At 33.2% G+C, this 15,626-nt stretch overlaps 1 protein-coding gene across 6 annotated transcripts in view; it reads left to right on the top strand.

The window, feature by feature from the left end:
- Positions 1-15,626, top strand: part of MIPOL1 (mirror-image polydactyly 1) — a 320,635-nt gene that overhangs the window by 174,326 nt on the left and 130,683 nt on the right. The gene's annotated exons all lie outside the window — the stretch shown is intronic.

Raw genomic sequence — 15,626 nt, forward strand, 5'->3', positions numbered from 1 at the left:
TAGTTGATTTACTTTGGTTACTAAGTAAAAATGTTTCTGATATGAGACATGATGATGGAAAGCAGTTAAATCTTTCATTAGAGATTACACAAAATTCTCAATAAAATTAACTATTTTAACAATCTAGTTTCCTGTACCAAGCAAATCTTTTTTCTAGAAACATATTTGACATGAGTTTTTTCCTAGACACATAGTTTTTAGTAATGCATCTACCGACCTTGAGCATGTATACTTTATTAAAGAAAATGAATTACTCACAAATTAACATAGCTGTAGTTTGCCTTCTGTACCAAAATGAGTTTATTGTGTTGTTCAGTGTTGGTTAGTTTTTCTGTTATGTTGATGCATTAAAACAGATATTAAATTTTATCATTAATTCAGCGCCTGGTCTCTCATCAAATCCCCTTAATTACAAATTGACTCCAAGGATTAAACAGCATGGATTTTAATTTTAACTGAAACAAAAAAAAAAGCATCTTGAAAAATCACTCTTGCCTAGTGACTCATAGACACATTTTAAAAGATCCTATGATTTATTGCTTAGTATTTAAAATGCAATATGAAAGGCATTTCACCAATATTTTTATTATCTTACAGTCTTATTAAATGTATATTTTAGAATATATTTCATAGTCTTGAAAAAAACTCTGTACAGTTTAGGAGTTTTGATAACTTGTAACCCTTTCTTTAGAAAATGTAAACTTTAGATCTTGCATAACCATAGTTGTATCCACATGATATTTATATTATTTTGTATTTCTACTTCTTTAATTTCACAAAATCATATACCATGTTTTCACATATATCATGGAAGTGTTTCCAATATAATCCAGTATCCTGTTTCCAGTATTATCTGTAGCTTATGATTATTTAGTTCAGTCTTCACTTCCTTTTGATACTTGCTATTTTAAGTTCAGAATAATTTTTGTGCATTTTATTCTGAAGACATTTAAACATTGCTGTCCTAAGAGCGCCCATTTTAAAAATTGAATTTATTACATATATTTTAAATACTAGAATGACTGTTTTTACTAGAATAAGAGGATAATGAAATTAACTTATGATCGCAGTGATCAAAAAGTACATTTGTCCACTATATTTTTGCCCCATTATATGATGAAGAGCTTTGAACGCTGATATGCCTTTTCAGAAATTCACTTATTCTGAATATTTTCTGGAATCTAACTTGTGTCAGTCATTTATGTTGATTTTTATCTAGATCCATAAGTTTTCAGGTATTTACTTTTAGAAAGGCCAAGTAAGGGTTACTAATAAAACCTGAGTATTCTGAGGTAAACCATTTGTTTATTAATAAATTCTTTTGTGCCAATTACCTGCACATTTTAAAGGCTGTAAAATATAAGTAATAGTGTTTTTTCCAGTTAAACAAATATTATATATTTTTGTAAATTTTATGTTTAAATGGCATTCTTTTATGAGCTTTTGTTGCTGTTGCTATTAAACTAGATTTGTATATGTTCAAAGATATTTAGTGTCCAAATGAGCTCAGTTCATCATGGCAGAGGAAAAAATAAATTGCCTAGAAACGGATTGTTTACGTAATATTAGATGGTAATATAAACCAACAAAAGCAAGGAAATTAACTTCTAAGGCTGACACACTGCCCTTTCCTTGCTCCTTTGTGCCTGTAGGTATCATGTACGTGTGGTAATAACAAAGTACAGTGAACTCAGTTAAGAACTGTCAAACTTAATTCTAAATTTCCTTACTCCGTTGGTGTATGTCACAACTTAATGTTATTATTTTGTCTCTTAATGCTATATAATGTCCTTCACATGTGAGATGAAGCAGTGCATGGGTGGATCTGAACAAGATGGAAAAGTTTATTTGCTTTTCTCTCATTTACAGTTGATTGCCCCCGATTAGCCAAATATCATGCAGCCCTGAAATCAGGTCTTTCCATTTTGAGAAAAGGTAATACAAGAGAAAATTCTAAAATATCTGAAGAAATTTTTGAAAAATGTAGATACTAATATAAAAATGACATTTACTGTTAATTTTTACTCCTATTAATTTTGTTTCATCATTTTCTGCTTATTAAAAGCAGATATTTTTCTTTACAAAAAACTTAGAGCAATGGGAAAGTATACTGGTGTCTTATTATGAATAATCAAATATGAAAGTATGACTTTTATCAAATAGTTCTTATATCAATTGTACAAAGGAATTATATGTAGAATTCTGAGGATAGGACTAAACCTCCCAAAATAACCTCCAAGATTGATTTGGGAACTGATAGATGCTTGGCCATTCTTTTAACAGCACCTGTTTCTTGATGACTGTGATAAAATGTAAATAATTCATTCACTTTGGTTTTTGTATTCACTAGTTAGGTGGTAGCTCATCAATTATTAATGAATGTTATCCTTGCTTTGGGGGACAATATTATACAATCGTAGGGACTCAATGATATTTTAGTATTAGAAAATGTTTTCCATTTTTTAATATAAGTCCAGGTCTGTTGCAGTTTGGAAATTATTTTGCTTTCTTTTTTTCTTGGTAAATGATTTCTACTCTTTAAGTATCCATTAGCACACAGTTTTCTAAGGGCAAATTACATATTTTCAAGCTTTGAATTTTTCTAAGTCTAAATCTTCTTGGATGGTAACCAAAGGTACTTATCTACTTTTGTAAAAAAAAAAAAAAAAAAAAGATGTTTATTCATTTCTGATTTGTGTTTTAAACCTTATGGGAACAGATCAGATACTTTCTGTAAAACTTATGTAAGAGAACTATCTAAATGTGGTCAAACACAGATTTTTATCTCAGAAACTGCTACAAAAACATGGTAAAAGAGGGGTTGTAAAGTTTGGGGTGGTGCTAATTTTTTAAGAAATTCTACTTTCTATTTTATGTAATTAATATTTAATTGGTTACACTTAAAAGTAGTGAAAAAATAATCTGTTTGCTAGATATTTGTGAAACAGTACTTTAAGCTCTTACTTATTTTGAGGTGTTGAAAGGTGAAACATTTGACATTTTCTTTTTGGGCATTACTTTAAAAAACACAGGGCGGGAAAGAGGCGTTGCAACATCAGAGTTAAGGGTGTTTGTGGTTGTCCGTGACAGCAGCTCTAGTTTTAAAACACCTGTGTTTACTTTCCAGCTTTTCAGAATCTGCCTGAAAGTGGCCTAAGAATGGCACAGGCCTTCATGGTGGCTGAGTTTTTTTATAATATGTGGAAGAACTAAACCGTGTACTTTGGTTTTCTTTTGCAAGCATTTACTTCTCTTATCTCATACATTTTATCTCTTCATCTACTTACATGTGTGCAGAAGATAATGCATGATTTATATTATCTATAGATTATAACAGCTATTTATTTGCATAGATGGGGTATTTTTGTTGTTGCTGTTCACTAATTGGAAAAAGCTGGTTTTTCAGCTTTGTACAAATGTATTTTCATTCATAATTTGAAGCTAATGAAAAAATGAAAATTCGAATACCTTTTTGGAAAGAAATGAATGTAACCCTAACATAATTATTATATTATTTGTTACTTTATTATCCTCTAGTAAGTATGTCTCCATTTTTCTGTTTATATTTGCATTTTTGCTTCATAGTGTTTATTTTTTAAAACATTTTTCATAAATCTACAAATGTGATTTTCACTTTAGGTTAGTTTATATCGTCGTTAATGATTTCAGTGCGGATTGATGTTTCAACTTACCTATCTTTGCTTACGGGTCAGTGTTTCCAATTTATAGACATGTGCTTTTTGAATAATTATTTTGTGCATTTCCTACTATTTCATAATATTCAAAAGACACTTATGCATTATATAAACTTTATTCCCAAAATTGAGATACTTCTAGCTATGGTAGTTTAGTTTAATGAAATTTAATTTTTAAAGATTTGTTTTAGTTTTTTTGTTTGTTTTCAGACTTCTTATTTCTTACAGTAGATAGAAGCCAGATGACGTGTATCCTATCCTGTGATGAATTCTTTTTTTTTTTTTACAAATTTTTAAGTATAATAGCAAGGCATTTCCATGAGATTATAGTTAATGCCAAGCCTGTTTGATATGTAAAAGGAATAATTTAGTTTTTTGATAGGAGATTGTTATTTTTTATTTCTCCATATAACTAGTCATATTAACTGTTAACCTTTTTGTGTAATTAAACCCTTTGGAGAAGCCAGTGCCAACTGTGAATGTTCTCCCTAGGAAAACACACATACACAGAAATTTCAAGGAGTTTATTTCCCCTCTCCCCCAAGCCCATCAATGTGCCCCAGGCTAAAAAACGCTATTCTAGATTTTATTTTATTTAGGAAGTGTTAATTCTTCAGATAGTTTAGATAGTTGGTAAATCACAGAATCACTGGGTCAAGATCTTAAGTGCTTAGTACAAATCACCATGTTAGGTATTTAGCAACATAGAGCGGTAATTCATTTTTATCAACTTTAAGTGTACATAGTATATTTATATCACACCCTATGATGACTACACATATGTCAGTGTCTTAATACCAGCATCTCAGTGGTTTTGACATAAAAATGATAATTATCTCACTTTGTAGATTGAAGCAATTGACTATATACCTATTATTTTATTAAAGGATAAAGTCAATTAATTTTATTACATAAAAGCTGTAAAAAATGATATTCCACTCAGAAACTGAATCATTCTGATATGGGTATCCATCTAGGTGGATAATTCTCAGCTTCAGACAGTATCAAAAGGAATTATAATAATAATAATAATAATATATATATATCAGTTGGACGATAATGGAAACTTGAGGGAACATAGCTGTAATAATGGAATTTTTAAAATATAAAAGCATTTAGGAAAAAGTGTGTTAAACAGTAAAGTAAAAGTAAAGTGTGTTAAACAGAAAAGCAGTAAAATTATTTTAAGTGACATAAGTTCAATGACAAATAACTAAAATATTTGTACAAGGATTTGTATATTGTATTGTGTATAGTTTAACATAGATCAGAAGAACTGTTTGGTCAGATGAAACTAGTGAGAAAAAGAATTACTTTTTAAAAAGTCTTCTATTTTCATTCTTTTCTGTGATTACTGATGAGGAAGTAAAAGGGAAAAAAGATACTCAGTGCTGTTAGTACATTTGTTTCCAGAAATTCTCAAATTGCATAACTGAAATCATGAAACTTGATACAGGATTTCTATTGGGTGTGTTGATTTTGTCTTGGTGGCAATTGTCTTTAGATAGTGGTATATGTCTGTGACCTAAGTTTCAGCATAATTCATGTATAGTTATGTGGTTATGGAAAATTTTAATTCTTTAATGAAAATAATGTGTGTATGTGACTCAAGCACACTTTGCACTTCCCTAGTTATAAGGCCATGATTCTCAATACGTATTTGGCAGATTTCCTGAATCTTGAACTAAAATATTGGATGCAGGAAAACCAGCAGATTTTTTGTGGTGCTGTTGAAAAGAGGGGTATCAAGCATACATCCAGTAGTTCCTTTAGGACACCTGGGGCTGCACAGGTTAGGAGATTAAAAACATAATTAAAAAGTTTCTGAAGTGCTCGTTTCGGCAGCACATATACTAAAAAAGTCTCTGAAAAGCATGATGGACTTTACAGCTGTTTTATGAGAACCAGAGTCTACAAACTGATATCTACGGTGCACAGTTCTTGGTTAAGTTAAAGTGATTAGCCCCTGCTCCATTTGCCTGGCATCGGTAAGGCTGAACCACCAGAATAAATATGTGGAATCTCTGCTATTATTTTACATACAATGGTAAGCATTTAGTTGAAAATTATTAGGCACACAAAAAGAAAAGACCAAATTACCAAAACCAAGAAAAACATACATTATATAAACCAACTCAGTTAATCCAAATGTTAGAGTTGAATGGGCAAGGTTTTTATAATAGCTATGATTAAAATATTCAAAAAGGTAGTGGAAATGAAGGAGAAAGGCAAAAGCAGATTAAGCATTTCACTCAAAAAAAAAAAGGGGGTCTATAAATATAAAGAATCAAATGGAAATCTCAGAGCTGAAGAACACAGTATCCGAAATTACAAACTTAAGTGGGTTTAGCAGCAGATGATATGACTGGTAAACTAGATAGTAGGTTTAGAGTTCAAATTGAAACATGAAATAAAAAGTCACTTGGGAGGTGGAAAAAAATCACTAAGAAGACAGATGGAATGTAAATAGTCCAATAGATGTGTAATTGGAGTCCCTCAAGGAGATGAGGAAGACAATGGGACAGAAGTAATAGTTAAAGATATAACAGCCAAGATTTTTCCAAAACTGATGGAAGACTTTCAAACCGCAAATTCAGAAAGCTATAAGAACTTCAAACAGGATAAACAAAATCTCACATAAACACAACATAATAAAAGTGATGATCTGCAGAGACAAGGAGAAAAATCTTAAAAGCAAGCTGAGGACAAAAGGTGTTTCAAAGAGCAACAATAAAACTGACAACTGCATTTTCAATAGAAAAAATGGAAGCCAGGAGAGTACAATGACATTGTTAAAGCTCTGGGGAAAGGAGCACCTGGGTGGCTCGGTCAGTTAAGCGTCCAACTCTTGGTTTCAGTTGAGATCATGATCTCACCATTTGTGGGTTCAAGCCCTGCATCAGGCTCTGTACTTCCAGGATGGAGCCTGCTTGGAATTCTCTCCTTCTCTCTGCCCCTCCCCCACTCTCTCTCAAAATAAATAAATAAACTTAAAAAGAAAAGCTCTGAGGAAAAAGAAATTGCCAATGCAGAATTCTACACTTTGCAGACAAATAAAAACAGAATTAGTCACTTGCATATGTGCATGCAAAGAAATAGTAAACACAGTTCTTTAGGCAAATGGAAAGTGATAGTAAACATAAACACAGAAATGTAGGAAGCAATGAAGAACAACCAGAAGAATAAATGTATTGGCAAATATTAAAATTTTGACCGAATGTAGCCGTTTCAAAACAATAATGATAATATTTTGAGATTAAAATGTATGTATGATTAGAATGCATGGCAAAAAATAACCCTAATGCCTGGAAGTATGTAATGGACTTCATATGTTTTAATCATTATTGGAGAAGTGATAAAATTAAGTATTCATATTAGTTAAAAGTCAGGAAAACAAGTTAGAATTTCTAAGAAAATTATGAAAAAGATGTTAATACACACACACACACACACACACACACGCACACACTTAAGAACTAATAGAGAAGGTTAGTGGTATAATACAATATATTGAATAATCCAAAAGAGGAAAGTAAAGGAGAGAAAAGGGAACATAAAAAAATTGGGTCAGATAGAAACCAAGAATAAAATAGCAAACGTATTTGGAAAGATAATGATAATCTGTTTAATCAAAATAACTAAATGTTCCAATTAAAAAGCAAAAATTGCCAGACTATATAATAAATTAAACCAACTATGTACTGCTTACAAGAATACACCTTAAATTATAATGGCACAAATGTTGAAAGTAAAGGATGAAAAAGAAACCCTATGCAGATGTTTAAAAAAAAAAGATATTTTAATGTTTTCTTATTTTTCAATACCAGTATAGTTAATGTACAGTGTTACCTTAGTTCTAGATATACAATATCGTGATTCAGCAACTCTACATTACTCAGCGCTCATTGCAGTAAGTGTGCTCTTAATTCCTATCACCTATTTCACCTATCTCCCCACCCCCCACCTCCCCTCTGGTAACCACCAGTTTGTTCTCTATATTTAAGAGTCTGTTTGTCTCTTTAAGAAGATGAGATATTTATATTCATAGCAAACAAAGTAGACTTTAACTCAGGGAGCATTACTAAAAATAAAGGATATCTAACACTGATAAACATCAGGAAAATATAGCAATACTAAATCTGTATGCACCCAGTAGTAGCTCCAGAATACATAGAGTGAAAATTGATGGAGCAGAAAGGAAAAATTGATGAATTCATAATCATGTGGTAGATTTTCACACATCCTTCTCAATAATTGATAATACAAACAAATCAAAATCAGAAAGGGTATAGAAGATTGGAACATTACTCACACACAGAAGGAGATGCCCAGAGAGAACCTTGCACTCAACATTCTTTTGAAATACACATGGAATTTTACTAAAATAAATTACATGTTAGGCCATAAAGCAAGCTTCAGTAAACTTAAAAAAAAAAAAAACCTAAAATAATTTACTGGAGAACCCATATGGTACCACCCAGCACCTGCTGATCTCCAAGCTCCCGAGGATGTCTGCACGGAGGAAGACTGGACTTCAAAGGAAGATGGTGGAATAGGAGGACCCTAAACTCACCTTGTCCCATAGATACAACAAGATAACACTCACATCAGTGTAAATACCATAGAAAATGACCCAAACCCTGGCAGAACAAACTCCACAACTAAATATGTAGAAGAGGCCACATGGAAGATGATAGGAAGGGCAGAGACATGGTGGGCAGCCAGACCACTCAGATATTGCTCCCTGAGGGAGGGAGTGAGCCATACACAGAGAAGGGTTGAGAAACAGCTATCATACAGGGAAACCTGCATGGAGAAGACAAGTCCCCTAGCATTTGGCTTTGAAAATCAGAGGGACCGAATTTTGTGAGTTCTTACAACCAGTGGAACTTAAAGCCTGGAACTTAAAAATCTTTGGCTGAGCTCTGGGAGAGCCCCAAGGACAGTAGGAAGCTGCATTCCTGCCCTTAAAGAGCACAATAAATAGCCCTGGGAAATACAGCATAGAAGCAGCAGTTTGAAAAATGCCTGGGACATATAGGAGGGAGAGTTATTTACTAATCTAAGAGTTCACAAGGAACTTCTCCAAGAACTAATCTGGCAGGTGCCATTTCCTCCCCCTCCAACAAAAACAGACACCACCTCTGAGAACCAGCTCAGCACTGGCACTATATAACTTGCAAACATCGTACCCCACTCCCTTCAGTGGGCCTGCTTCAGTCCTGTTGCCGTGGGTCCTGTCCCCCAGAAGATCAGCGCAAACTTTGCCAACACTGCATCTCCCAACTGCAGGCTTTGTTGGGCCTCAGTCCCTGTAACAACTGGTTACCTCTCATGGAGGATGCACACACCTTGTTAAAACACCTCTTGCCTGCATGCAGTCTCCATAGCAGCTGTACATCCCCTAAGGAAGAGGACAAGCACCACCTTGCTAAAAGTGCACACCCTTCCCACGATGTTGAAGAGCAAGAGACATAACTGACTTGCCTAACACACAGAAACAGACACAGAGTGTTAGGCAAAGTGAGGAGACAGAGAAATATGTCCCAATGAAAAAAAAAGACAAAATCACAGCAAGATACCTAATGGAGATATGCCTGATAGAGAATTTAGAGTAATGATCATAAACATATTCACTGGACTTGAGAAAAGAATGGACGACATCAGTGAGACCCTTAACACAGAGATAAAAAGGAACCAGAGATGACAAATATGATAATTGAAATTAAAATATACTAGATGGAATAAATAACAGGCTAGAAGAAGCAGAAGAATGAATCAGTGACCTGCAGGACAGAGTAATGGAAAGTAAGTAAGCAGAGCAGGTGAGAGGAAAATATGACATTAGCATTATATGGATTCCAGAAGAAGAGAGAGAAAAGGAGACAGAAAATTTATTTGAAGTAGTAATAGCTGAAAACCGCCCAAATTTGGAGAAGGAAATAGAAATTCAGATCCAGGAGAAAAAGATCTCCCAAAAAAATCAAGGAGGTCCACACCAAGACACATAGTAATTAAAATTACAAAAAGCAGTGTTAAAGAATTTTAAAAGCAGGAGGAGAAAAGAAAACATTTACATTCAGGGGTAACCCCATAAGGCTATCAGCAGCTTTTTCAACAGAAACTTTGCAGGCCAAACTGGAGTGGCATATATATTCAAAGTGCTGAAGGGAAAAAAATCTGCAGCCAAGAATACTCTATCCAGCCAGACTATCATTCAGAATAGAAGGAAAGAGAAGGATTTTCCCAAACAAAAGTTGGAGGATTTCATGACCACCAAAGCAACCGTACAAGAAAAGTTAAAGGGAACTCTGTGAGCAGAAAGGAAAGACCACAAATAAGAATAAGAAAGGTAGGAAGCTCAAAACCAATAAAAATAAGTATCTCTGTAAAAACCAGCCAAGGGACTCACAAAATAGAAGAAAGTAAAGTATGATCCACAAAAACAAACACAAAACAAATAACAAAATGACAATAAATACATACCTATCAATAATTAATTTGAATGTAAATAGACTAAATGCTCCAATAAAAAGACATAGGGTGACTGGAATGGATTAAAAAAAAAAAGCCACATCTATATACTACCTACAAGAGACTCACTTCAGACCTAAAGACACATAAACATTGAAAGTGAGGGAAAGGAGAAACAGTTATCATGCAAATTGATGTGAAAAGAAAGCCAGGGTAGCAATATTATATCAGACAAAATTTAAAGACAAAGAAAGATACTGTATAATCATTAAGGGGACAATCCAACAAGACAACATTTTAAGTATCTATGCACCTAATATGGGTACATACTACATAAAGTACATAAAGCAGTTCACAACATACATAAAGGAACTAATCTATAGTAATACAATAATGATAAGGGACTTTAACATCCCCACTTACATCAATGGGCAGATCATCTCAACAGAAAATCAACAAGGAAATAGTGGCTTTGAATAACACACTGGACCAGATAGATTTAATACATATATTCAGAACATTCCATCCTAAAACAGTAGAATATACATTCTTTAGAAAGATCACACATTAAGTCACAAAACAAGTCTCAATAATTTCAAAAAGATTGAAGTTATAACCACAATGCAATGAAATTAGAGATCAACCACAAGAAAAAATCTGGAAAGGGCACATATCCATGGAGGTTAAAGAACATGCTACTAAACACTGAGTAAGTCAGCCAAAAAATCAAAGAGGAAATAAAAGAATGCATGAAGACAAATGAAAAATAAAACCAAACAATCCAAAATCTTTAGGATGCAGCAAAAGCAGTTCTAAGAGGGAAGTGTATAGCAATACAGGCCTACCTCAAGAAGCAAGAAAATTTCATATGAACAACTTAACCTTACACCTAAAGGAGCTAGAAAAAGATCAAACAAAACCCAAAAATAGCAGAAGGAAGGAAATAATAAAGATCAAAGCAGAAATTTTAAAAAAGAACACAGTAGAACAGATCAATGAAACCAGGTTCTGGTTCTTTGAAAAGATCAACAAAATTGATAAACCTCTAGCCATACACATCCAAAAAAGAGAGAGAGGGAGAAAGAGGATGCAAATAAAATCACAAATTAAAGAGGAGAAATAACAACTGACACCACAAACATACAAAGGATTATAAGAAAATATTATGAAAAATTATATGCCAAAAAATTGGACAACCTAGAAGAAATGTATGTATTTCTAGAAACTTACGATCTACCAAAACTGAAACAGAAAGAAAGAGAAAATTCGAACAGACCAATTACCAACAATGAAATTGAGTCAGTAACCAAAACCCCAACAAACAAAAGTCCGAGACCAGGTGGCTTCACAGGTGAATTCTACCAAATATTTAAAGAAGAGTTAGTACCTATTCTTCTCAAACTTTTCAAAAAAATAGAAGAGGAAGGAAAATTTCCGAATCATTCTTACTCTAAAATCAGATAAATACACCACAAAAAAAAAAAGAAAAGAAAAGAAAAAAAAAAAGAACTATAGGCCAATTTTTTGCATAGATGCAAAATTCCTCAACAAAGTATTAGAAAACTAAATCCAACAATACATTAAGAAAAATCATTCACTATTATCAACTAAGATTTATTCTCAGGATTGAATATTTGCAAATCAATCAGTGTGATACATCACATCAGTAAAAGAAAGGATAAAAACCATATGATCATTTTAACAGAGGTGGCAGAATCATTTCACGGTACAACATCCATTCATGATAAAAACACTCAACAAAGTAGGTCTAAGGGGAACATACCTCAACATAATAAAGGCCTTCTATGAAAAACCCACAGCTAACATGGTGAAAAACTAAGAGCTGTTCCCCCTAAAGTATGGAACAAGACAAGGATGTCTGCTCTTACCACTTTTATTAAACATACTATTGGAAGTTTTCGCCCCAGCAGTCAGGTGAGAGAAAAAAAAAAAAAAGGCATCCAAACTGGTAAGAAAGAAGTAAAACTCTCACTATTTACAGATAACATGATACTATTTATAGAAAACCCTAAAGACTCCACCAAAAAACTATTAGAATAGATAAATAAATCCAGTAAAGTATCAGGATACACAATCAATGTACAGGAATCTGTTGCATTCCTGCATACAAATAATGAAGCAACAGAAAGAGAAATTAAGAAAACAATCCCATTTACAATTTCACCAAAAATAATTAAATACCTAGGAATAAACTTAACCAACTTGGTGAAAGACATGTACTCTGAAAATTAGAAATCAAAGACAACACAAACAGATTTAATGCAATCCCTGTCAGAAATCCAATAGCATTTTTCACAGAACTAGAACAAACAATCCTAAAATTTGTATGGAACCACAAAAGATTTGGAATAGCCAAAGCGATCTTGAAAAAGAAAAACAAAACTAGTGGAATCACAATTTCAGTCTTCAAGTTATATTACAAATCTGTAGTAACCAAAACAATATGGTACTGGCATAAAAATAGACACATAGATCAATGGAACAGAATAGAAAGCCCAGAAATAAACCCACAATTATATGGTCACTTAATCTTCTACAAAGCAGGAAAGAATATGCGATGGGAAAAAGACTCTCTTCAACAAATGGTGTTGGAAGAACTGGACAGCTACATGCAAAAGAATGGACTGTACCACTTTCTTACACCACACACAAAAATAAACTCAAAATGCACTTAGGCTAATGAGACCTAAAACCATAAAAATCCTGGAAGAGAGCACAGACAGTAATTTCTCTGACATCGGCCAAAATTAACACAGCCCAATGTAAAGTTTGAGTTCTACCTTATTTCTTCTCTTAACCTGTGTATGTATCTCTTCATCATTTTTAGACTGTGATTATTCCAGCTCTTATTTTTCAAAAATATTTTAGCTATTCTACTTTCATTGCCTTTTATAAATTTTTAAATCAACTTGTCTACATTTACAAAAAAAAAAATCCTGCTTAAATTTTGATAGGAATTGACTTGTATATAGATCAATTTAAGGAGAAGTGACATATTTACTGTGTTGAATCTTAAAATCCATGAACACAGTATATATCTCCATTTTTGTCTTTTTTTATTTCTTTAATTACCTTTGTAATTTTGAGCATACAGATCCTGTACATGTTTTGTGGTTGTTTTTTTTTTTTTTTAGATTTACACTTAATTATTTAATGTCATCTACAAATAAGGACATTTTTACTACTTCCTTTCACATGTGTATGCCTTTTCTTTCCGTTTCTTTTTTGTGCTGGCTGGGACTTACAGCATTATGCTGAATAAAAGTAGTGAAGGCAGACATCATTGCTTTGTTCTCAGTCTTAGGGGAAAGCATTCAGTCTTTCACCTTTAAGTATGTTATTAGATAAAATTTTTTGTAGATACCCTTTATCATGAAGACATTCTGTAGAGTTTTTATCACAAATGGGTATTGAACTTTAATGAAAAATTTTTCATGATCAGTTGAACACCAAAGTAATTTCAACTTGTGATGCCAAAATTGGATTGCAAATAAGTTATAGTTTACTAACGAAATTGAGTAAATCCTGTTTAACTTGTCTGCTGGTAGGAGGTAGAATTGTGTCCCTCTAGAAAGGTATGCTTAAGTCCCAATGTCTGGTGCCTACGAACATGACTTTATATGGAATACAGATCTTCACAAATGTAATCAAGTTAAAATGAGGCCATACTGCATGAAGGTGGACCCGAATCCAATGACTGGTGACCCTGTAAGAAGAGGAAAATTTGGACACAGGCTCAAAAAACACCAGAAAGAAAACCATGTCATGACAGAGGCAGAGACTGGAGTGATGTATATGTAAGCCAAAGAATGCCAAAGATTGCTGGCAACCACCAGAAACCAGGAGAAAGGAATGAAACAGATTCTCTCTCAGAGTCTCCAGAAGGAACTCACCCTGCTGACACCTTGATTTTGGATTTCTGGCTTCCAGAACTGTGAGACAACAAATTCTTATTGTGTTAAGCCGCCCAATCTGTGATAATTTGTTCCAGCAGCCCTAGGAAACAAATATATTGCTTTGTTCTGGTGACTGTTTTTTAGTTCTAGCATAGTCTTATTTCCTCCCCTATTTTTTTTCTTTGTCTGTGGGCATATTTGTCATAATGGACACATAACACCAAACAATTCAGGTTGTGCATTCTTCCTAGAATGGCTTTTTCAGAGATCATTAAATTTTATAGAAAAGCATATAAATTTCTTATCCTCAATGTGTTTCCAAATTAAAGAAGGACATTCTTGTTGTCCTGTGCTTTGAAAATATAATTTTATGACAGGCCAACATTTTAATATCTTTTCTATGGCCAGCAACAATGGTAGCCATCATTGACACATATCTAAAGGGGCCTCTACCTCCATTTCCATGAAGTAAAAAATCTCATTAAATAATTTTGCATGTTTTGAGAAACCTTTAAAAGTGAACACTTTCATTATAAAAGCCTCAATATCATTGGTAAGCAAATCACACTCCTTTCTAGAAGTGTTGTATGTAAGGTGTGTAGGATATTTAGCAGGTGAGATCCCTTCTTTTTTTTTTTTCTTTTTGATAACAAGTTTGTAGATTAAATGAAAACTGTACAAATTTACATCGCTTCTCGGCCTTTTGGCTAAGATCAAGTGTAAAACTATACAAATTTACATTTGCACTGTCCAATATCCAGCTAAAACTGAGAAAAATCTAGTTTACATTTGGACAAGATATCAACAATCTATTTTATATTTTCTACAATTTAAACTCTCAATAAAATCAAGAAGACAATTTGTAAACCCATTTTACAAATCCAAGTACCTAAAAGATACAGGGAATGATTTTCGCTGCTGTAATTTGGCATATCACTTGATATACATGAATGTTAGAGGTATGAATGTTACTAAGTGCTCACATCATTTATTATACACTTATAATAGTACTTATACTATTATTATACACTTATTATAGCACTTATACTAAGTGCTCACATCATTTATTAGAAAGCATGATTGCTATTAAATGCTAACAGAATCGGCTTTACAATGTAAGGGGCCAGTATATCTCCTATCATAAATTTCTTGGGCACCTGTGTTGAGCATCCAACTCTTGATTTCAGCTCAGGTTATAATCCCAGGGTTGTGGGATTGAGCCCCACATCGGGCTCTGCACTGAGTATGAAACCTGCTTAAGATTCTCTCTCTCCCTCTGCCTCTCCCCCGCTCGTGAACGTGCATGCCCACTCTATCATGCTCTCTCTCTCGCTCTCTCTAAAATAAAAATAAAAAATAAACAGAAAATTTTCTTTTGTGTTTTTCCATAAGACATTTTATTTACAACCTGTGAGACAAGATGTATAAATATACTCAGTTTCATAGAACAGTCAAGGAAACAATACAGTAATATGTGTTCTGTGTGGTAAACCCAGGATAATTCAACAGCTACTATTATTGATGTAATTTTGGGAGATAA

This window comes from Panthera pardus, unplaced genomic scaffold (assembly GCF_024362965.1).
Source record: "Panthera pardus isolate Hobbes unplaced genomic scaffold, ASM2436296v1 HiC_scaffold_24, whole genome shotgun sequence".
Classification (NCBI taxonomy): Eukaryota; Metazoa; Chordata; class Mammalia; order Carnivora; family Felidae; genus Panthera; species Panthera pardus.